Raw genomic sequence first — 25,421 nt, forward strand, 5'->3', positions numbered from 1 at the left:
GAATACAGCAATGTAATGATTTTCAACTCTGCCAAAATTTCACTTTGTTATTTGTATGGTTATCTCCAATACAACTATTTTCTTCATTTCCATATGAATTTGTATTTTTAAAATCCATTTTATTTGTTATATCCTACTGTCTTGGCTGTTTTGTGTGCAGGATAATTACTCCTGAATCAAAAGGGGCTTAACTGAAGGACCAGTTTTAATTTACTAACTGGATTATAAATGTTACTCTGGAGTTTTTTCACACCCCAGTAGATTTTGCACCAAAGCTTCATTTTTGATGGAAAAAAACTGTTTTTACATGTTTAATACCAGTTCATTTCCACCCTTTAGACACAGAGTAAGTACCCTGTCTTCTAGTTTATCAGACTAAAGAGAAGTCAATAATGACAAATATAGCCACACACCTCAGACTAATTAACAGAATTTAAAAATAAGGTTTGAGACAACTGTAACTAATTTATATAATCAGTTCATTTTTATATATATTTTCCTGTCTGCTCTGTATTTACATGAAAGTTCATTTTGGTTTAGTACCAGATGTATGGAACTACTTTTGTAATCTTCTTAGTGTACATTTGTTTTTAATTCTTAATATTGGGGGTGGGCAGTCTTGGTTTAGTCTTTTAGTGTTGTGTTTACTCTCCAAGAGAGGTGCATATTATATATTTGCATTTTTTAATTCCTTGAATTCGTTATCCTATAGAGGTATCCTGTGTACATTTAAATATGAGCCTTAGAAGACAATATTGGAATTTACCTATGCATAGAGTTTTTAGACCATTAAATACACTTAGGCAAGACATCTGCATCCAGAACTACAAAAGCAAAGTGGCAACAATATGTAAAGTTAAAGAATGTCTAGTGTCAAACAGGTTTATTGCCTTTTGTAAGTACAGCTGCAGGCCACTTCACTATTCTCACATTAAAAATAGACTAGACTATTTTGAATCTAAACCGAAATTTGAAAGAACCTTGAACTGCAGAAGACCACAGACCAATCACTGATGTTAGAACTAAAGATTGTAGGTCCACATACAGGCGGTTTTTGTGTATTTTTTACCTGGTTATAAAGTGACGTTTATTACAAGATGAAACTTTTTAGCACATAACCAACAGGCATCTAACACTACGAGCCATATGAAGTACAGCAGACCAAGAAAGAAAACAAAAATACCGGAAGTTCAAACAACAACAACATTAGATCAAAACAAACAAACACCCACCCACACACAAAACTTGGAATCCGTTTCAGATCCTATGCATTAACTCTGCTTGTTTTCCCCTTTTCTTTGCAATCTCTTGCACACAAGCAAAGAAGTCGCTCCTGCCTGTTCCCGCTCTCTCTCCTCCCTCTTCTTTAAAGGAACGAGCCCAGGTAAACCCTGACCCTATTTCTAGGTGGACAGACCACCCACTGCAGTCTGCCATTGCCTACAAAGGATAGAGGAATAAAACATCATCAGAAAACAAGACGCACACTGGTGGTGTGCGGCGAAAAAAAAAATCTTCAGCATACAGCTCACAGAGGCAGGACGAGCCATGTTCCAAGCTAGCCCCCGCGTGCGCAGGGCAAGCGTTCACACTTCTCCAACTTCCCCTCCTCTGCCCAAACACAAGCCCGGCTGCTGCCATTTATCCGCCCGGCGCGCCGAGGGGACTTGGGGAAGTCAAGGAACGGGCTGCGGTAGCCGACGGGCTTGCCCCGGCGCGCCACCCCGCACCTTCGCCAGGGCCCGCAGGAGAAGCGGCGCGTGGACGCTGTACTCACGGCATCGTTCCTTCGCCGCCCGAGCCGCGCTCGGGAAGAGCAGCACCGCTCGGGAAGAGAGGCGCGCGCGCGACTCGGAGGAGCTCGCGCTATAAGAACCCCGCGCCCGCCGCCCGTCCCTCCTCTCGCGGGCGCTGCGGCCGCTGCCTCAAGTGCCCCCGCGAGAGGGGCTGGGAACTTGCCACACCTCCCCCGTCCCCCCCCACTTCCAGCAGCGCCACTCCAGCCCGCGGGAGGGGGAAGGACTCGGCCCCCATTTAAAGCAGCCCCCGGGCTCGCGGCGGCGGCAGCAGCAGCAGCCGCCTCCGCCGCGCCGCACCAGCCCCACCGCCGCTAGGACGGCCCCGAGCGCCGCGCGCGCCACTTACCCGGGGCTGCCCGGCTCGCGCGGGCGCTTCTCCTCCGGCGCGCGGTCAGCTCCCTCCAGCGCGCCCCGCGGCCGGCCGGGGCGGGGGGCGCAGAAGAGAAAGGAAAAGTGTTACAAGTTCCCGCCCGGGCCGGCTGCTGCGCCCCGCGGCCCCGGAGTTCACTTTCTCCTGCTCCCCGCGCTAGCGGGACGGAGCTGCTTCCCACTCCTGCGAGCGCGGCCACAACGAGCCCCGGCCACACCGCCGCGGGCAGGACCTCGCGCTGCACTCCCCCAGGGAAGCCTGAAGGGAGCCTGGGCTCGGCAGCTGCTGCAGCCCCTTCCAGGCAGCCACACACGCGAGAGGCGCCTACCATGCGCCGCCCCCCAGCGCCGAGCGGGAAGGGAGGGGGCGAGAGCCGCTCCCCCGCGCCTGGCCCCGTGGCCCCGCCTGACCGTTTATAATCCCCAGCGCCGCCGCTCCCGCGGACTGGGACTTGCCACCGCGGCGGCGTTTTCCTGCCGGCTGGGCTGTGCCGGACTGAACCACCTTTGCCTCCTTCCCCGCTTCCCGCCGCCGCCTGCCTCGGCTCATGTAAAACACCGCGGCTCCCATGCTGTGTCCAATCAGTGCATCTACTCCTAGGGCAATGATTTAGGGGTCATCCATGAATAACACTTCACGCTGATGAATGGCTCTTTGCAGCTTTCTGCCCTGATGAGGGTGTCTGCACGCCACTGATTGCAAACACTAATGAACTTACAGCCTCATTAGCTAGGCGCTCAGACCAGGGCCGCTTATGTATGGGGGGAGAGGCTGGCTGATTGATTGATTGATTGATTGATTTTCCCAGGGGGAGGCGGATAATTGTGATAACCAGCTGCATTTAAGCCGCCCCCCACCCCTCAAGTGCATGTACCTCATCACGGTAATCACAACCTCTGAGAGTCTCGGTAGAAAACACTTTCCTTGCAGTTTCAGAGGTTGGGCGTATTAGGTCAGCTGAGTCACTCGAGGAGGGAGAGAGCAAGCGCCTGCCTCGGAAGATTGATGGGACAGCAGTGGGGTGTAATTAACGCTTTACAAATCCAGTAGCCGGACCCCACTCGAAGTCGCTCATGAGAGGGCCCTGGGACTTTTATGAACAAGCTCCTGTCTAAAGCGTGCACCTTGTGATGAGCCTGGAGTCTTTGTCCCAGCAACTAAAGCGCTCTCCTACGTATTCCAGCTCTGGCTGCGGCCTTGATGCGGGTTAAGCAGTATAACAGACTGAGAACAACATAAATACAGGCCAACACTGAGAGGGACCTGACTGCAATCTGAGGACTCCCGTCAAAATCAATTTTTCCATAACCACACATACGCAGGCATATACAAACTCTCCTGCTTTTTTTCCCTCTTGCAATCTCCCCCTGTTCAGTATCCACCCGTCTCCCAGCCACGAATGCAGTTTAACATTAGCATTAACGTTCCTGAGTAGCCCTGATCCGTCCTTCCTCTAAAAGAGGGAAATAGCTACAAGTCCTCTTTTTTGTCCTTCATTTTAGGCTCAAAGAAGTTTTACACACCACGTACGAAAGATCACAGATGTACATGAACTTATCAGTCTTTTAAACAGTTAGTGGCCCGATCTATCTGCCAGGGTGTGCTGAGTTTCCAATCTGAGCGACATCTATCACCTTTCCGACTCAATAACGGACACACCACTACGTCATCCAAAAAGTTTCTTAATAAATGCCCAAGCTATGCAATTACTGGAAACACCATGTAATTGGGGAAACTCTGTCACACGCCTTATTGTCAAGCACTTTAGTATTACTTGTGATCCACTCTACAATTCTTTCTTTTCTGTCGTGTTTGATCCATCTGTTTCCTATTGCTCGTAGCGATCTCAGAAGAAATGCACCTGGACATCTAAACTGATCCAAGAATTATGAAAATGAGACTCATCTGTAAAATGCAGCATATGCTGCATTAAAGAACTATCTGTCATTCTGTATTATCGCACATTTTTACTGTAAGTATAACAAGTGAACGAACATTTTCCTGGGCACCCACCCACTGTAATTATAATACTTCATCTATACTGAAACACTGTCTATTTTATAATATGAATAATATGGTCGCTACAGTAAAGTTGAAATATTACTATTTTTTTCCTAAATTCTTACATATAGGTTATGTTAGGTTTCTGAAGATGCTAAAAATAAATCAGTGAGGCAGAAATGTATACTTCCCTGGCTCCCGTGGTGCTATTTAAATGATGGGGATTTCGATTCAAAAAGCAGGAAGCATTAATAGATCTCAAGAAACAGTTTGAAAGTTTCCTGTACACCACTCTTACTTATAATAAATGGGGTATACAGATAATATAGATTTGCATACAGTGTTAACTTGCTGTGCAATTAAAATCTATTACAGACATTTTGAGTTCCTATTAGGAAAGCCATCAAAATGTGAAAATGATAATTATATTACATTACTTATATATCAAAACATATTTAGATAGATAAACATGACTGTTCTTGAATTTATATCAGACATAAGTACATTTATAAAACAGCATTGACTGTTAAATTTAGAAAGAACTTTTTCGGGTAGGGCTTTGGTATTTTTCTTTTTGACTTAGATTCTTCTAATGTAAAATGAAAAATGTTATGTTATAAAACTGTCAATATTCAAAATGCATTCTTAACGATTAAAAGGCATTTGCTCTAATTTAACCAAATCTCATGATATACCAAGATGAACTTTCTGTCACCTCCAAACACAATGAATTAAGATTCTCCTATGTTATATACAGAGACCGAAAACCTTTTCTTTATTCAAAAGCTCATGGGATGGACAACTGTCAAATGCTTGTATACATGTCTGAAGTCCATAGTACATTACTTTTAGTACTTTAATGTTACTGAAGTATTATTATTAGTCTTACCAAAGTTGAATTATATTTCAGCCTTCAGAGTTTAAACTAATTTTAAAAACTGTAAAGACACATTTCTTTTACATCTCTTCAGGCTCATATCGAAAGGCTGTCATTAAATGTGGCTAAACTTGTTAAAAATCACTGTCTAGACTTTCAAAAGAGAGTAATAAAACAGCAGCTTCACGATTCTCAGATGCTAATAAGCTTGTATTTTGTAGCGCCCGAACTAAAGCATATGCATCCCTTGTATGAATTAAACAGAGAGTCTTTTTAATGTCACTATCAGTAAATCTTGCTTCTCGGAGTCTAGGTGTTATTGAAAGAAGAGAGCAGAACGTACTCTGTATCAAGACATACTGGCTCCTGCACTAATTGCCAATAAAACGAGAAGATCGGGGTAGATTCAAGGCGTCCTTATGTACTTCTCAAACTTGTTAAGTTTCTCCAATGTGTCCTTTTGGAGGTGTACGTTACCACGGTCTTTATGTACTGGGTAATGGCGCAATACTGGGAAGCACTTGCTACCCTTCCAAGACACGGAAGTGTCTGAAGAGAAAACAAAACCCCTTGGCTGTTAAACCCCACTGCAATACAGATTATACCGGAGGAGACTGTTTCTAACCACCAATTTGCTTCGGGGGTAAGCATCAGGATAGTTAAAGATATTTCCTATATGGGATCTCAGTAAATAGCGCTGTATATTACTGTGGATAAAGAAAAAGCATTAAAAAAATCCGTTTGTTTCGGCTGCTCACTCGTGGCTGACCATAACGTGACAGTTAGGATTCCCATGTGTTCTTTCATGCAATTAGCTGCGTGGTTTTTATCCCTGTACAGGATCAGACAGGGACTGACTTCAGAGCTACTTAATATTTCCTTTCGAAAATACAGCCGAGTTGTCTCGTTTCTGTTGCTTCCTCAGCGGTCTGCCTAGCTACTGTGCATGTTTTACACGCATGTCAAAGCATTCCTGTAGGTCATCCTGGTGTCAGATTTCACAACGGCTCGCAGAAGATAACCTCTGGACTTCATAATTGTACTTTTCTGTTACTACATTTGTCTCAGCAAATTGTAGAAACGAGTCTCTCTCTGCCTGATTTCATTGGGGATAGAAGTGTACATTGTGACTAACCCAAGCCAGCCTTGCATTTGGAAAGCTTTCATCATGTGAAGGTTTTTAGGCAAATTTTGCTGGGTGATTCAGGCTTCAATCTAAACACAAAATATGCCTGGACCAAAAGTTAGATTCAAAACCAAACCATGATGAAATGGAACTCTTATAACTAGGTTAGTAGACACCGCACAATTCTTTCTTCAGGTAAAGAAAACATTTCTGAGAATCATATAGACCAGACAGCCAACACTACCTGCGGGACTCTAGATTCTAGTAATTTGTAAAACTTGAACTGAAGGTATTATATATGCACCATGCATATATTAGTATGGAGATGTGGGGGAAATAAGTTAAAGGTTAAAACAGGAAATCTGAGATATTTCTATTAGCATCTTTACTGCCAGAAATAAGTCATGATATTTATTTTCCTCTGCTGTTAAATGGCAGTAAAAGTGTAAAACAAATATTCTGATCTGATCACTGACAAAGCCATAAAATTATATGGCTGTCTGCAAAGGGAAATATGTCTTAATTACCTTAATTAAGGCAAGACCCTACATATATTCATTTTGGAGCCACTGAATATACTGATTATCATATAAATCAACTTTAAATATGGATCATGCTTTTCTATTACATTAGTTTGTGGCTATACCACTGCAATAGTGAGGTTTCCTCTTGTGAAAATGATGTACTTTCACTGAACACTACTGCTGACCCTCTTCACTATAGGCTCAAAGATGACCCTGAAGCAGTCTGCATATAATTTGCAATACAAAAAATGACTTTGAGATATAGTTGCTTCTTTACTTCCCAATTTTATCTGAAGAAATTTTATGGCTTTATGAACAACCATATAATCTTTTCCTAACCATAATGAGTAGCTGTCAAAAGGAGCATTTATAGTCTTCCTTGTGCATAAGTTACACAATTCAGTGAGAAATTTACGGGACATTTTGACCCAAACAACAATCCCAGAACATGAGGCACTATCAGATAAAAACCCACTATCCCTACTGACAAGCTTTTAGAGTGAGAAGTAAATATACATATCTCTTACAGAACTAGACAATCTCCTACATGAAATTTATGTAGAATTTATGATCATCTATTATTTTTCCCTGCAGAAAGATGAACTTCTATTATAAATAAAGCATATGCCTATGAAGTTTTTTAAAGCTTTTACTGTAAAGTCCGTTGTATCTGGCATTTGTTAAACCAAAACTCTTGGATATCCAGCAGCAGCCCCTGCCAGCACCGCCCCTGGGTTCTCTTGGCTGGAGCTGCTCCCAGCCTCTGAGCTGCCGGGGTTGGCCGCCTGGCCAAGTCATGGCTGGAGCTGCCAGTGGGGATCTATCCCCTCCCGGCTCTGAGGTTCTCCTGGCCTTGAAACTGCCGGGGTTAACCCATCCGGTCCTGGGGCTGGAGCTGCTGGTTCTCAGCGCTGGGGCTGCCCAGGTTCCCCTGGCTCTGGGGGAGTTCCCCTGCAGAACTCAGGGACGCTCGCTTTGCCCCACACCCTGTCAGAGCTCTGCACACTGTCACAGTTCAGCACCCCCAGGGCTGCCAGAGTTCCCCCTGAACTAGGGCCTCAGCCAGGTCCCTGGGGCTAGAGCTTCCAGCAGGGCTCCTTTCCCAGTCAGCTCCCTCCTGCAGGTGCTGACAGGGTCCCCTGTCTTGCTGCTGGGGATCCTGCAGCCACCTCTCTCTCAAGAGGCATTTTTAAATATCCAGCAGCCTCCAGATCCCAAGGTTGCTGGATATGAAGCAGTTTACTGTAGTTCGTGTTTCCCCTTCTTTGATTGGAAAATGTTTGAAAAATAAATCTAATGATCATTACAGCAGTCCCACCAATAATTGTTCAAACACAGCTGATTTTCATTGGAAAGATTATTTTTAAGAGACTGAGGTAATGGAAGAAAGCAATAAGGAAACCAAAATTTTCTCAATAAAACATATTACTAATAAACTAAGTCTGAAATACAGACCACTCTAACTAAAAGCTTTGACGGGACATGACAAGTTGCTATTAAATTTTGATACACTGGATGTTAATTGCTTTTTATATGTTGTGTCTAACCTGAAATTTTAATAAAATATTATTGTTTTCTAAATATCTTTGGACTGTGGTTAGTAATATACTTAATATGCGACATGACTGCTTTCATTTCTAGAAGACAAGAGTTCAGCTAGAATAGTGGTAACAATCTCTGTTTGTTCCTGTCTGCTCAGAAGAACTGTTTCTAATTGATCTGGCATGGAATTTAGTTGGAGATGTGTATGCTGCAACTTAAGTACAGTCCCTGTATACTTTGTAAAGTGATCAACATATGGGCCTTATTTGAAACACTGGAGGTTTCCAACCAGTAACCTCTGCTAACCTGAGCTGTAAATTCAGCTCAAATATATATATATAGCCTAACAACTGCATAGTAATTTTTATTTAGAGAGTATGTATCTATTCTTAATCAGTAAATCTTGTGGCCATTTATATTTTGAAGCTTGTTACAAAGCTAAAAATGCTCTAGGAATGTACACTGTAAAAAAACAAAAACAAGTTCAGTATGTTCTACAGATACTTCCAAATAACGACAATTTTTGTAAAATAATGAAGAGGAAATATGCTCAAACTATTTCCACATATAATATTTTTAAAAGCACTGTACTGTCACCATAGATATTTAATTAAGGAAGTTCAGCTAAACTAGAAGCAATGTTGTCTGAAGCTCCTACTTTTAGAAAAGTTACAGACTATAATTAATTTACTGTCACTCATTTAGTGAAAGGCTCAACTTTATCAACTTTAACCCCAAAAGTCTAAAGAGTGACGCCTATTTCTAAATATTAAATATATAGTTATTCTGTTATAGTTAATAGCACTAAGTTATGAATGCTGATGCCCTTCTACTGCAGTCTTAAATTGCCTTGAAAGATAGTTTCTTTAATTAAAAAAACAGCACTGAACTAATCCCTCTAGCTGCAAAAAGAAAAGTTTTAAGCAATCTCTTTCTGCTCTGGGAGAGAAAAGCAGACAATACCATAACAGATCAGAAACATAAGCTATAGTGTGCAGCCAGGAGCACAGCAGGGAACTGAATACTGCTCCGACTGTGTCATTTTTTAATCCCCCATCCCAGTTTTCCCCGTCTGACCTCATGCTGAGATGAAGTTATCACAGAAGACAGCTTTACTCTCACCAATGAATCCAACCCTGGATCTGTATTATCCTCGGCAGATCAAAACACCGCTTTCATCAAATAGCATTATCTGCATAAAAGGCATGCAATTGCCTGATAATTTCACCCAAACTATGCTATTCATTTAAAGGACAAGAAGAGAAATGTAATTCAATCCTCTCCCTCCACTCCTATCCAGGGAAAAGCTAACTTATACTTCACTCATGGGAACTGTTCTTCTTTTAACACAAGATCCCAGAGGAGCACCATAAAAAGTCCCCCTAGTTTGTGATTAATTGTTCAAACACCTCTGTGCAGCTTGAGTGACAAAAGTGTAAGTTATGCAGAAAACTGGCAATGTAAATTCTCAAAGGTTGCTGTAGCCACAATAGTGATTCTATTAGCCATGCTTCTACTAACGCTAATAAGCAAATCCTACATGGCATAATTTTAGAAATCTAAAAATAAGTGAAAGTAGGTGATATGGTCTTCCATATAAATAGAAATATTAGTTATCATTTTTATGTATCTTGGAAATGATGCGCTATAAGATCATAAATTGAATTACATATATGTCATATGTAACATATGAATGTATAGTAAGAACATATATAATTTGTCTTTTAGAAATGGAAGCACATGATGGTGTGATGCAAAGATTTTACTGGCATATGTTACAAGTGGAATGAGGTAGATATGTTATTACAGAAGAATGGCAATACAACTGCTATGTATTCTTAAACATATTCTACTGAAAATGAAAGATTTTTCTGAAGTACTGTTTTTCATATCCCTCTGGCTCTGAAGCATGGCTGGCTTAGTACTACGTTTCTACCACTACAGGCCTCTAAGGCATTAAAAAAAGATAACTAATGCATTTTAGAAACTCCTAAAAAACCCTAAATCATTTTTCCATATATATTTGTGTCATAGTACAAAGGTCCACTTTGTTGTGACGTACTGAGGCTAGAAATACGTTTCTTACTTTATTGGCAATGAGATCCCTGTTTTACAAATGACATTAATCTCAGAAATGTCCAAAACTAGAAGCAAATGCTTTGTTGTGTGGGAAGGGTAGGAATCTCCAGTCCCTTCACAATGGTATAAAGCTCTTGTTATGTCATGAGGCTGTGAATATTAAGCCAGTCACTCATTCTAGACTGAATATTTCCTATCCTATCACCTCAAACCAATTAATTGCTTAAATGATATGTAGGGTAGTGTTTGGGGGTGAAGAGAAAACTTTCTGGACAGTCTTTGATTTTTTTTAAAACTGGTTGTTCTTTGAAGTTGCTCAGAGGTTTAGAATGCTAAGGAGTAGTCTCAGAGGACGGAGATTGTGAGCATAGTGCAGGTGAGGCACTCAAAAATGCATGATAAATTTATCACATGGCTAAAAAACACTCAATAGATGTGCGTTATGCACTCCGCAATATATAAAGCCAGACTTTACAAAATTCCAACTGATCCCAAATGCCAGTGTTTTCTTAGCCTCATGAAAGATTGTATCAGTTGCCCCCATTTTAACAAAGGTTTTGGGGGTCCCTCAAAATCTTTGCAAAATTGGTGTATGCAAATAAATACAGTAGAAATGAACACACCCTTTTTCCTGGGGGCACTTCTGATTTTCTAAGGGAGAACCTCTTTACCCTATCTTAACTTGTGAGACAATTCAAGTAAGCTTAATAGAAGAAGGAACTCCGGTTTTAAACATTATTTCATATTTCACAGTAGACTGTGAGCTTATAATGGGTTTCTATTATAATGGAAGATAGCTCCTTATTGAATGACATCATTTGTTTTTACAAGATATACTGATAGGCTAGGGCAATCAGACCAAGTTGTGTGTGTGTCAAGGAAATAGCATTACAAAGGGTTATTAAAATTCCCATGTGAGTGACCTATTATGTACATGTTAATATCCTAATGTGTGGTACTCAACATATTGTTAATGATTCAGGACCCCCAGCTTCCCTTCCATTTATGAAGTGGAGGTTAGCAGACCCACCTGGGGATGGGAAAGAGGAAATAGAAGCAGGAGACTGCCAGTTCAGCAGTGTGCTCCCACCTTCTCCCAGACTTCAGAGAATCTCCCCCACTAGTACTTTGTAGGGCTCAAGATCTGTCTAAGTCATTCCTCCTTCTTTGACAAGAGATGTAAGAGTGAGTACTGGTGCCTGTGTTACTTCTATACACAACAGTATCCACATGCCTCCACTCAGGGCATCTGGCCAACAACAGGGACAGGAGGGTGGGTTAGAGCAGGGGGTTCTCAACCTTTTTCTTTCTGATGCCCTCCTAACATACCATAAAAAATTCTATGGCCCCATTGTGTCACAGCAGCTGCATGCATATAAAGTTCTGTGACAGTGAATGGCTACGTCTACACGTGAAGCCAACATCGAAATAGGCTATTTCGATGAATAACGTCTACACGTCCTCCAGGGCTGGCAACATCGATGTTCAACTTTGACGTTGCGCGGCACCACATCGAAATAGGCGCTGCGAGGGTACGTCTACACGCCAAAGTAGCACACATTGAAATAAGGGTGCCAGGCACAGCTGCAGACAGGGTCACAGGGCGGACTCAACAGCAAGCCGCTCCCTTAAAGGGCCCCTCCCAGACACAGTTGCACTAAACAACACAAGATACACAGAGCTGACAACTGGTTGCAGACCCTGTGCCTGCAGCATAGATCCCCAGCTGCCGCAGAAGCAGCCAGAAGCCCTGGGCTAAGGGCTGCTGCCCACGGTGACCATAGAGCCCCGCAGGGGCTGGAGAGAGAGCATCTCTCAACCCCCCAGCTGATGGCCGCCATGGAGGACCCAGCAATTTCGACGTTGCGGGACGCGGATCGTCTACACGGTCCCTACTTCGACGTTGAACGTAGAAGTAGGGCGCTATTCCGATCCCCTCATGAGGTTAGCGACTTCGACGTCTCGCCGCCTAACGTCGAAGTTAACTTCGAAATAGCGCCCGACGCGTGTAGCCGCGACGGGCGCTATTTCGAAGTTGGTGCCGCTACTTCGAAGTAGCGTGCACGTGTAGACACAGCTAATAGCAACAAGAGAAGTTGCCTGGGGACCCACACAACAGGAGGTACCATGAAGCTGAGTTGTTCAGACTTCAGCTTCAGTCCTGGGTATTGGGGCTCCAAGTCCCAGGCTGCAGCCCAACATGGTAAGACTTTGGCTTTCTGCCTGGGACCCTAGTGAGTCTAATGCCAACTATGCATGGTGGATGCCTTGAAACTCCCTCGTGGCCAGACCTCAGTTTAAAGAAGTGGGGTGAGAGAGGTGAATCCCTCTGTGGGAATAGAGTTTACCTGTAAAAGCCATTCATTTCTTCAGTATGTGTGTAGGGAAAGTCAAGGTTACTACATCCCAGCATGGGAAAGCAGGCGAGGTCAGCATTAATTTACTTGCAAAAGGTCCAACAAGTGTGACATTCGAGATTGGCCCTTGTAGGCTATGGCCAGACATCCAAGATATTTCAAGATAACAGCTCTTATTCTGAAGTAACTTTGCTGTCATTCACACTACACACGTGCTATTTCAAAATAAATTCAAAATAGTGGGTGCGTTATTCTGAAATTGGTAAACCTCATTACAGGAGAAATAGTGCCTCTTTTGAAATAGGTGCTGTTAAGATGTGGAATAGTGCTTATTTCAAAATAGGTACTTTGAAATAAGTGCTATTCCTTGTCTTAACAGCACCTATTGAAAAAAGGGCTGTGTGTGAAGACTATGTGTTTTGAAATAGCTAAATGCACTTCAAAATGCTATTCTGAAATGCATTTTTGTGTGTAGCAACCCTATTCTGAAATAGTTTATTTCAAAATAAGGCTGCTGTGTAGAGGTAGACGTAGGGCCCAACCTGTATGGAGATATTTCTGCGGAATTTGAGGAAGGAAGGAATGATGCAGAAAAACAGACACTCTCTCTTGTTTTCTTTGTCTCTCCCACAGAGACAAAAGAAAAGTATGTAATTTTTCCATTCCGCCACCAAGGCCAATCTTGGAATCATGCTCGTCTCCCTCCATTCCCATCTCCATGTACGAATAACGCTTCCAAAACCAGTTCATCAAGCCATCATCAACTTCTGCTACACCCACAACTAGTTTTTAGCTTAGCTTATATACATTTGAATAAAACAGTTAGTATAAATTTTTGAGAATTTTCCAGTTTGTCCTATCTGCTCTTTGGCTACACATTCTTTTGGACAGGGACTTTCATTTTCTGTAATGTACAGTACCTAGCACAGTTGCTATGAAATGATAACCCATGCACATTGCTGAAATGGAATTTAAATATTACATTTTAATAACATATTTCATTTAGGAAGAGACTTATTTAAATAAATATCAAGCTGAGTTACAAGACTGAATTTTAGATGTGAACTGCACTGAACCTGAGATCTTAAATCATTAAGGGCCACATACTGGTTAAACTTTTTTATGTAACACTTCAACTGACATCAGTGGGAATTAAGTACATGGGAAAATGTGTAACCTAACTGACAAATCCTGCCTTCAAATACAAGTTTTCAACAAGTTCTTTCAATTAACTGCAGAGACCTGGATTCAGGAGAACTTCTGCCTTGCATTCAAATCCATACAGGTGTATTTGGTGCCCATAGAGAGGAGCAAACAATGGCTTTGAGGAACTTTGTGCAAATGTGGGAACATGCCCACATGCATCAAGTTGTAGAATTGGAGCTTATGCTTCTGCCCTGACAGCAGATAATAGTATATACGCATGAAAGCAAAATAAGTTAGGCTCCTGACATGAGTTAAGGGAGATGATGTCCAGTACAAAGATTTTTTAAAAGAAATATGCTCGTCTTTCATACAAACAGCTTTGATTAAAACTGATAGAATATTTAAAAACATTGAATTTGTTTTTCACCATATATTCATTTTAACCCCTCTTTGCTCTTTCACTGAGCATTTTATCCTCCTGTATTCAGTAATGTGTATACTATTCCAAGTGATTTCAGAAGACCCAAGCCTTTGGATGGATATCTTTTTGTTGTTTTATGGATCTAAATACACAGAAATGAAACAAACGATATAGGCAATGAAAAAGAAAAAATCAGTGTCACTTCTAGTTTTAATCAGTTCCAATTGCCAGTTCTCAGGCTCCCATATAAAATTACAATACTTATGTTACCACACTCACAGGAAATTTTAAATCTGAGCATCTGATTCTGCAAAACTCCCACGGACTTCAGTGGGATCCCAGACATCATACTCACTAAAAATTAAAATTAAAGAAGAAAATATTGATATTAGGATTTTTAAATATAAGTTTGGTAACTAAGCAAACAAATACTTTAACTGTATTTGTGACATAATAGAATTGTGGGTTCAGGGTTAAGGATAAAATCCTTCACCTTGTCTGTACTACAGATGCTTTGTCACTTGCACTTACACTACCCAACTCTAGACAATTGGACCAGGTCTGTACTATGCATTTATATCAGTATAGTTACATCTGTCAGGGGTCAGAACAATGCACTTCAAAGTGAGGCAGTTATACCAACCTAACCCCTGATGTAGACAGTACTATGTGAACAGGAGATTATCTCCTGTCGATATAGCTATCGTTTCTGGTGGAGGTGGGTTAACTACACTGATAGGAGAAGTTCTCCCATCAGCATAGTAGCATCTTCACTGAAGTGTAACGGTGGCACAGCCAGCTGTGTTGTTTCAGTATGGTAAAGGTAGACATGCCCTGGGTATGCTGACCCAGTTTTTCTGTAGGCATAGTAACATCACATTAGTTATATTAGTTATATTAGTGATATTAGTTATGACATAGACACGGGAGGTGAGATAATATCTTTTATTGGATCAACTTCTGTAGATAGGGTGACGTGAGGAGGTGCACAAGGATCACATGTGTTCCTCAGTGTCCACCTCCCCTGCACTCACCATCAGCACCATGCTACTTCTGGTGACTCTTGGGGTAGTTATGCCCCTCCCCGCCTCTTGGAGCTGCACAGCCCTAGGGCAGTGCAAACTTCCTAGCTCATCCTACTGTTGAGCCACACTGCTCTGGAGGAAGAGCAGGACTGCTGCTGCACTCACCAGAAGAAGTGTGGCACTTCTGAAGGAAGAGGTGGGCGAGGGCAGAGTAGGGGCAGGGGGCAGAGCAGCAATGGGGCATTGGAGGGGAAAGGGAGGAGCAGGGGCACATAGCTCATGCCTCCCTGGAAGCCCCATCACCATTTGCCACTATCTGTAGATGGAAAGCCCAAGATTTTGAGCTGCGCAGATCAGGTCTGGGGAGGGAAACCACTGTGCCTGAGCTACACACAAATTGGGATAGACTGCTAGTCGTAAATCACTAAAGTTGAAGAAGGCAATTCAGGGTGAATTGTGAATAGTTTACACATGCTGTAGTAGACCATTTAAAATGACGTAGGCATTTAAGGGTTAGCAGATAGTAGCATAACTTACAAACTGAAAATGAAGTCGGCTGTTAAGGGTTAGCAGACAGTGGGATGAGTTACATTCTGCAAACAGTTCAGCTATGCTGACAGAAGAATATGTGCATCCACACCCGGGGTTTTGCAGGCATAGCCATGTCATCAAAGGAGTATTATTTTTTTCACACTCCTGATCTACATAGCTAGGCTGACAAAACGTTCTCTTGTACCCCTTGTCTTAGAAACCTTTAGGCCCTAATTCAGCAAAACCATAAGATGAGCCATTGGGAACTGAAGTTCCAGTGTCTCATCTAATTCAGCAAAAAAGGTGTTCAAGTGCTTTATGGATTCAGGATCTAGCCCTCTTGCATCTGGTTCTAGGACCACCAGCATGGGTGGCAGTTGAATTCCTGCTTTGGGGAGGAACGCCTGCAAGCCCTGCCCCCACATGCCAGAGACCCAAAGCACCCTCCTCCCACCCCACTTCCCCCCGTAAAAGGAAAACCACGAAGGGGTCCCCCAAGCCTAGAGGATCCCTGGCCCGGATGCCCCAGTCACATCACCCTGAGCTGCCACCACTCCCCCACCAGCACCAGACCAACCTGCCTGGCCCCTAAGCACTGGGTGTCTGAGCTGAGCTGCTGCCACCCCAACTCCTCCTCCAAATTCTGGGCCAGTCCCAGTGCTGGGCCAAGCCAATCCTTTCCCTGCTAGCACTAGGACTTCCACAGAACTGGGCTGAGCTGCCACCAGCCTTCCCAAGTGCCAGTTCCTCCTACTCTGAAGGCCTCATCCCCCACTAAACTGCCAGCTCCAGCCGCAATGGTTGGGCCTCCTCAGTTTGCCAGTTCTCCATGTCATTTCTCACTCCCCCACACTCTAGAAGAGGGACAGAGTGAGCCATGGTGGCCTTCCAGGGTGGGGCATGGAGTGGAAGAGCAGTGGAGGCCTTGTGGAAAGGGTGGGGGGCACAGAGACCCAGTTGTCCAGCAGTGGGTCAGCAACAGTGGCCATTATACCCACCACTCATGACGAGCAGCATTACCATTCCCTGTCCGTAGACTAGCACAATCTTTTATGGGAGCCTCAGGATAGAATTCCAAGAGGATTTCCATCCTCCCACTTCTACATTCACAATCTCCCATGCAGACTACTCATCAGAATAATGTGGTATTTGGAGATGAATCAAATACTTACAATCAGGCTGCTGTATCCATTTCTTATATTTGACTAAATTGTCTGACTTTTACCCAGGAAGACTTTGATTGCCAGGATAATTTACTTATTTTATTTCCTGGAGTTTATCTGAGTATAAAAACAAGATGAGTGATTTTTGTTTTTAAATTTGCTGAACCTTTTTGATTTTTTTTAAAATAAGAAACATGATTAGCTGAATCCAAAAATCATAGACTGTCCCAGTTTTGAATTTTATTTCCAAGGAAGAAGTTGATTGTCAAAAAGGGGTCATATGTTAGTGAGACGTGACAGTTTTCTTACTCCTGAAAGCTCATATTTTACTTTTGGAATCAAAGGGTTTGTATATTCAGGCTATATTTAATTTTTCCCTTGATCTCTAAGTTTTAGTATTAATGTTTCTCCATCACCCCTTATCTAATATTCCCCTGTATTACCAAGTCATGGTGGGAGAAACTGCCTAAGAAAAGTGATATGGTAGATCTTCAGTTCCCAATGGCTCATCTAATTATTTTGGAGGATTTTAATGCTCGAATAGGTCCTCTAATGAACTGAATATTCAGGAGGAAAACACTGAGGGGATTTTTGAACTGCTTCTTTGAAACTCTAGAGTAAGGTGGTTAACATCTCTGGACAATAATAAAGGCTTTATTAGATAAGTTTAATTAGCTACTTCTATACAGAAGTAGTGGGGAAGATAGACAAAACTGTTTTCTCTCTAATTCTAATAATACTAGAATTATTGATTATATTTGTATCCATATAGTAATTAGTCCTTCAAAAGGAATTTATCTGTACTTTCTCACTTGGATAGTGACCATCATCCTCACTCTATAACCCTCTTTAGAGAGTTTATTTCTGATAGGTGAGGATGGTTTAAATATCCACCTGGAAAAAACATAGTTGCAAAAGACTAACACGGATCCTAGCCAGTCTTGGCAACCAATCTAGGAGGTTGCAGAGCACCAATGTTATAGTTTCTAGAGATGTAATTATTTAGTCCAAGAATTCCTCTCAAATTATAAATCATATGAGTTGTTGCTGAAGTCTTTACAAACACTTGCCTTGAAAACCAAGTTTTGGTTTGAATTATCCCAGAAATGCTTTCAAAGATAAGTAAACTTGGTTTGATGTGGATGGTGTGAAGGTAGTCTGCTCTAGCACTTATAGCTAACATGGTATAGTGCAATCCCTTTTCTAATTTACTTCAGAATTTGCAGCTGCCAAAAGACAATTCATTATATCATAAATAAAGAACATCTTAAGTCTCGTGGAAGAATTTTACAGCAGCAGCTAAAATGAAACTGTCTTCCATGGTTTGGAAGATAGTGGCCTCAGGCTTCGACAAATGCATTTCAATTGAGGACCCTCATATTAATGATGAAGTGTGGACAGTGCATTTTGGTCAGGTCTTTAAAGATTCCTCCCAACCACCTTTTTAAAAATCTTATTGCACCATAGGTAATGCTCTGAGGAACCCTCTCTTTGATTTACCACTTTGGCCTTCAGTAATAGAAAGTGAAGTCCAAAAGAGCTCCAGGGGAGATTTTCTCCCTGCTGACGTATTTCAGGAGAATCTTCATTGCTGGTCTCCAATCTTGGCTAAATTATTTACTGTTATTAATCATACCAAATGGATTCCATCTGGTTGGAAGTCTGATATCATAGTTGCTGTGTTTAAAAAGTGGATCAGAAAGAATTTTGCTTCATGCACTACTATTAGTCTGCTAGATATGGCAGGGATAATTTATTCTATATTTTTACTATCTAAATTTGAGATGGACTTTACAGGCTAATTTACTACATGGAAAGTAGTTCAGCTTTAGAGATGATAGAGCCATATTTGATGGATTGTTTTATTTTATCCCATATGGTTTATAAATATATGGGTAGTTAGAAGTACTAGATTGCTGCTTGGATTCTGTTAACTGAGACAAACTTTGGGCAAAATCAAGAAGGAAGGTAATTGATCTACAGCCTTGTACTTTTTGGAAACTCCATACCACAACAATATGGCTAGGGGAAAGAAAATGGAAAATGTGCTAACATTTTCCCCTACTTCTAGGGAAATACTTCAGTGATGCCTTCAAGGACCTCTTCCTTTCATTTTGTACATTAATCATGTGACAGATGTGTCAAAGGAGATAATTTTTCTGCCTCAAATTAAGGCTGTTGTTATATCTGGATGACATGATTGTTTGGTTACAAACTTGAAGAAGTCTTCAGTAGCTGCTGTTATTACTATTATTATTAATAATACACACTACTACTACTACAAATAATAATAAAGTCTCAATACCTAGTTCCACAAGTGCTGACATTTATTTTTCCCAGAGGGCGCTCCACCATAAAGACTTAAAACCAACAACCTTTAGCTGTGCTCAAGATGTGCTGACACAGACAGTGGGTGAACCTTCCACTTAAAGGGGCAGTAGTTCACCTGTCCAAACACCACTCCTAACCTGACCAGGCTCTGCCCCATTTCCACTATCTCCCTTCTCTCTTCCCCCTCCTTCTCTGCACTTCCCATATCCCTGCTCATTGTGAGCTTGTCTTCCTCCAGCCAATTCCCTGACCCCAAGCAAATTTTTTTTAAAACCCTCCCCTTTTCTTCATTTTCTTTCTCAACCAAATGGAGCATGTTTTGTACCCTGTGCCAGACATGAAGGTACCTAATTCAAAGCACTACATTTGAGAATAAGAAAGGTCAGACACAGAGGCTGTGGCCACACTTGGTCAAAACTTCAAAATGGCCATGCAAATGGCCAAATCGAACAATACTAATGAGGCGCTGACTTGAATATTCAGCGCCTCATTAGCATTCACATGTTTCTGGCTGCGGCGCTTCAAAAGTGGCGCTTTTGAACATGTGCAGCTCGGCACAGCTACATAGGGGTCCTTTTCGAGAGGAATAAGGAGATTTTGAAATGTGCGGCGTCCTTTCAAAAAGGATCCCCTGTAGCTGCGCTGAGCCATACACATTTGAAAGAGGTGCTTTCACAGTGCTGCGGCTGGAAGCGTGCAAATGCTAATGAGGCACTGAATATTCAATTCAGCGCCTCATTAGTGTTCTTCGATTTGGCCATTGGCATGGCCATTTCAAAGTTTTGGCCAAGTGTGGCCATAGCCAGAGTTTTTATATACTCTAATAGCTAACATGCAGGTCATTTGCAAATGCCCCAAGCCCCTCTCATTGATGCTGGGGAACACATAATGGCAAGCACCAACTCAAGCTAACTGAGAAACCCCTGTTCTTTCTTCTCACAATAAAACAAAGTGTCAGGCCTCCCAAACAGCTGACATTTGCCTCCTAACAGGAAGAAAATGACTGGAATCAGACTGCAAAAGTAGCTACCACAATTTTACTTCTTCATGCAAGCAAGTTGAGGGCTTTCTATGTTTATTGTTTCAACAGCAGTGAGTACCTCAGGCAATATTTAAGAATTGGCAAGGGACATGGAATCTGTCAGTAAAATACTGGGTGGCTGCTGCTTTAATAACAGTAGTACCATTCAGCTCACAGAACGGAGAAAGCAAAACGTCCCACTGAGGCAGCATGATGGTGCCAGCTTTATGTACCAGACCAGGAGACTCAATATCCCCAGGAGAGAAGGAACCAAATCCCCAGACCTGGTCTCACCAGGCAACTGTCATCTCCCATCCATTGAAAAGAGATGAGAATGAAAAGAAGGTTGAGACCTACCCAACCAGTACCTGCTCTGCTCCCTGTGCTCCCCCTTTTTTCCCTCCACACCCCTATCTTCCCAGGTTCCCCCCCAACTTAATCTCAGTGCTCTCCCCAACCAAGCACACACCCTGCCCTGCCCATCACAGAATCTGAACAAGTAAAAATATTAATTGTCCCTGCCCAGGCCTCTGCTTATCTGTAGGAATTTGCTGAGGGTCCCTGGCCCAAGTAGAGGGGAATCCATTCCTCTTGGCCATTTATTGCTCTGCCAGTTCCACTTAGCTGGCCCCAAGCCAGCAGTCAAGACAGCACAAGATGCCATGAAATGATCCAGCCTTCCCCACAGCACACACACAGCATAAGGCTGGCCTACCTGCATCTTTGTCTAGCCTTTCAAAAAGTAATGATGGGGGGAGGCTGGGTGGGGCCCTCCTTTTACTACCTCTGCCTTTTCTGCCAGATTGCTCCAGCATCACACAAGGGGAGGAAGAGTCACCGCATAAAATCCCAAATTGAAATTCTCCTGTTATCCAGCAGCTGTGCCTAGTACATGAATGAAGCACAAAGGCTTCAGAACTGTAAAAAATCATGTTGAAAAATTGCACTTCTCAGCACTTTCCATCTGCTGACCTCAAAAGCACCTAACAACCAAAACCAATTACCCACCTACTCAGCTCCATGGCATGCACAGGGAACAGGAAGGCTCCCCTCCCAGCACACAGAAGGGGAGAATGACAGGCACTAGGATCCAGCCGGGGGGCACTTCTGCAAACGAAATATTAGCATATATGTTCCATGCAAGTTCTGAGGCAGGCATCTGAGAATACTCCCTGTTACTCAGCCTTCCCCACACCCCAGAACCTGCATGAACCATAACATGAACATCAGAGCACAGGTTTTTGTGGCACTTGTGTGGGAAGGCAGCTGCCTTCCTTTGCCTCACAGATGCACCACCCATGCATATTGAGTTTTACCCTCTCTTATGGTGGGAACAGAGTTGCCCCAGGACTAAGACTTTTAATGATACAATATCTCAGAGGCTCCACGGGGTTAAACTTAGGTTTAGAAGCCAAATGTTGTTTATTTTTTTTTGAAGAAGTGTAATTTTTCTAAATTATACCTCTACCCCCTTTTTACATGCCCAGTGCGATGTCTTTTGTGTGAATTGTGGAGTTTGTATTATTTGTCTTAAATTTTGACATAAAAATCAATACTCTTCCAAAATATACTGGTCCATTTTGGCCTTCTGGAATTGGAGAGAGAATAATTTTTATTAGAGATAGTTTACTTATTCTATTGCTCACTATAATAGCTTTTAATCAATATAATCACCTACTTAAACAGAGACATTATTACCCAACAAAAAGATATGATTATAAATTCATGATTCTTAGTTTGCCTTTAAGTTATCTGCTTTGAAGAAGGTTCATGTTTTGAACTGTATTTGAAGATTTATCAATTCTCATTTATGTTAAGGCATGGTCTCAATTAAAATTCCAAACCATAGAAACTGCTGTCCTGAAAGGTAGATACGGAAACAAATTTATTCTCTTCTTCATTTTTGCCCATTTAAATCTGGACTCTTGGAAGCTCTACCTCATTATCTTTTGGACTGTAGAGTTTTCCAGTTTCTGAGAACAGGTTTGATTTTACTTCCCTGGTATAAATGAGAATCTTTATCACCATCACAACGCAAAATGTTTTTAGTATTTTCCCAAACCCCAGTAGTAATTAAATCAGAAGTAAATTTTGCCCTTTTGAATTGTGCCAAAAGAGAGAGTTTTCACATTTAATGTATTTTTATTTATGGTGCTGCTATGTTCATTAAAGACATATGTCCATATGCAATCAAATAAAATTGAATTAGAGTCTAAGGGCTTGTTTATACCTGAAAATCCATAATAAGGTGGAGTATGAATTTAAAGCAGATTAACTGTTCTAGATTAACTGTACATGTAGAGATAATCAGTTGGAATAAGCCACTCTTATTCAGAAATAAGAATTTCCACACAGAGTTAATCTGGAATAGTTAACTGGGAATAGTTATTCTGGAACTTTGGGAATCCCTGCCACAAGCTCTTAGTAAGAAGAACAGCCCCAGTTTCCTGGGGAGGGAGGTTGGTCCACAGGATAAGTGAGGAGCAGCAGTGGATTCTACACAGTAGTCTTTACTTAGGCAACTCTACGTAATTATTCACAAGAGTAAGACATTGCGAGTTAGTAGGTTACTTTTAGGAGGAATTGATCTGCAACTGTAGTTTAAAACACAACTGCCTTTATGACAACATTTTAATACATATAGCTACCATTCACCTTTCAAAAACAATCAACTGCAGGAGACAAACTGTAAAACCCTTTACATATTTAGAATATAAGAAGAGCCACATTGTGTCAGACCAAAGGTCCATCTAGCTCAGATAGAGGCCAATGCATGATGCCTGAGAAGGAGTGAACAGAACAGGTAATCATGAATTTGAAATAGAGCCATTGGATGCACTATGGCTTATTTCAAAGTGGGCTCTATTCCCTGTCCTAACAGCACCTATTTCGAAATAGCTATTTCAAAATAGGCCTCATTCCTTGTAGAATGAGTTTTACCTATTTTCAAATAAGCCAACCTCTATTTTGAAATTATTTCAAAACAGCAGTTGCATTGTATAGACACTAGCACAGTTATTTAGAAATAATGGCTGTTATTTCAAAATAACTTTTCTGTGTAGATCTACCCAGAGAGGGGAGAAAGATTTGCAGTCAGTGTTAAGATTTTGCTTGTTGCCTGATTTCATTCTTTGCATAAAATACAATGAGTAATTTATCTTTCCAAATAATAACAAAATGAATCAGATTATCATCATACAATTCGAAGACCTGAAGTTGCAGGATTATAAAGATTTGCTCCTTTGATATAAAGAGGTAGATATGATATTTCTATTGCAAATAAAGTACATATCCAAAACACAAGACCTAGTAGTAATGGGGGACTTTAGCTATCCAAACACCTATTGGAAAAGTCATGTGGCAAAACACAAAATTTACAGTAAGTTTCTCAAATGTAATATTTCCTTCCTACAATCTAAAATATATGTCATGTTGCTCCTCAGATACATGAACTTATCTATGTTTTCTAGTTTGATCCTGTCTACACTAATCTTCCCTCCTATTTTCATATCTCCAAATACCACTGTCTGCATTTTATCACTGTTCATAATCAGTCTGTATCATGTCCCTTCCTCATTTAACATGCGTACCATTCTTGCTAGCTTCTCTTCATCTTCCTCAATGAGAATTATATCATCCATGAACCTCAAGTTGTTGATTCTGATCCCATGCACTGATATCCCTTCTACCTCTTCCTTGATCTTATCCATCGCTCTCTGTAGATGTGTGATGAAGAAATACTTGGCAATTTTGGATCTCCTTGTCTCGTACGTCTACTTGTTCTGAACCAATTTCCTAACTCTCTGCACATTCTCACCACTGCCTCCGTACTGTTGTTGATATCCTTCAACAACTCTATCAGTCTGCTGTTCACTCCATAGAATCATAGAATCATAGAACACTAGGACCGGAAGGGGCCTCGAGAGGCCATCGAGTCCAGTCCCCTGCCCCGACGGCAGGACTGACCACTATCTACACCATCCCTGATAGACATCTATCTAATCTGTTCTTAAATATCTCCAGCGAGGGAGATTCCACAACCTCCCTTGGCAACTTATTCCAGTACTTGACCACCCTGACAGTTAGGAACTGTTTCCTAATGTCCAACCTAAACTTCCCTTGCTGCAGTTTAAGTCCATTGCCTCTTGTTCTCTCCTCAGAGGCCAAGAAGAACAAGTTTTCTCCCTCCTCCTTATGACACCCTTTAAGATATCTGAAAACCGCTATCATGTCCCCCCTCAATCTTCTTTTTTCCAAGCTAAACAAGCCCAATTCTTTCAGCCTTTCTTCATAAGTCATGTTCTCCAGACCTTTTATCATTCTAGTTGCTCTTCTCTGGACCTTCTCCAATTTCTCCACATCTTTCTTGAATTGGGGTGCCCAGAACTGGACACAATATTCCAGCTGAGGTCTAACCAGCGCAGAGTAGAGTGGTAGAATGATTTCTCGTGTCTTGTTCACAACACACCTGCTAATGCACCCCAGAATCATGTTTGCTTTTTTTGCAACAGCATCACACTGTTGACTCATATAACTTGTGATCTACTAGAACCCCTAGGTCCCTTTCTGCTGTACTCCTTCCTAGACAGTCTTTTCCCATTCTGTATGTGTGAAACAGATTATTCCTTCCTAAGTGCAGCACCTTACATTTATCTTTATTAAACTTCATCCTGTTTACTTCAGACCATTTCTCTAATTTATCTAGATCATTCTGAATTATGACCCTATCCTCCAAGGTAGTTGCAACCCCTCCCAGCTTGGTATCATCTGCAAACTTAATAAGCGTACTTTCTATGCCAATATCCAAATCATTAATGAAGATATTGAACAGAACTGGTCCCAAAACAGACCCCTGCGGAACCCCACTTGTTACGCTTTTCCAGCTGTATTGAGCACCATTAACAACTACTCTCTGGGTGCGATTTGCCAGCCAGTTATGCACCCACCTTATTGCAGCGCGATTTAAGTTGAACTTTCCTAGTTTGTCGATAAGAATATTATGCGAGACCATATCAAATGCTTTACTAAAGTCTAGGTATACCACATCCACTGCTTCTCCCTTATCTACGAGTCTCGTTATCGTGTCAAAAAAAGCTATGAGATTGGTT

The 25,421-nt window shown here is 41.8% G+C and overlaps 1 protein-coding gene across 3 annotated transcripts in view; it reads right to left on the reverse strand.

Moving 5' to 3' along the window:
- The window catches only part of TENM3 (teneurin transmembrane protein 3), a 676,880-nt gene extending 674,292 nt beyond the window's left edge, over positions 1-2,588 (reverse strand). Inside the window, exon 1 of one of the 3 annotated variants that reach the window (XM_074992970.1) lies at positions 2,146-2,588. The gene's annotated coding sequence lies outside the window, so the exon portion shown is untranslated. Of the gene's footprint in view, positions 1-1,777; positions 1,878-2,145 lie in introns of those variants that run through there. The other 2 variants (XM_074992971.1, XM_074992972.1) reach the window with 2 other exon arrangements.
- Between the last annotated feature and the right edge of the window lie 22,833 nt (positions 2,589-25,421).

The sequence above is a fragment of the Carettochelys insculpta genome, chromosome 4 (assembly GCF_033958435.1).
Source record: "Carettochelys insculpta isolate YL-2023 chromosome 4, ASM3395843v1, whole genome shotgun sequence".
NCBI lineage: Eukaryota > Metazoa > Chordata > Testudines > Carettochelyidae > Carettochelys > Carettochelys insculpta.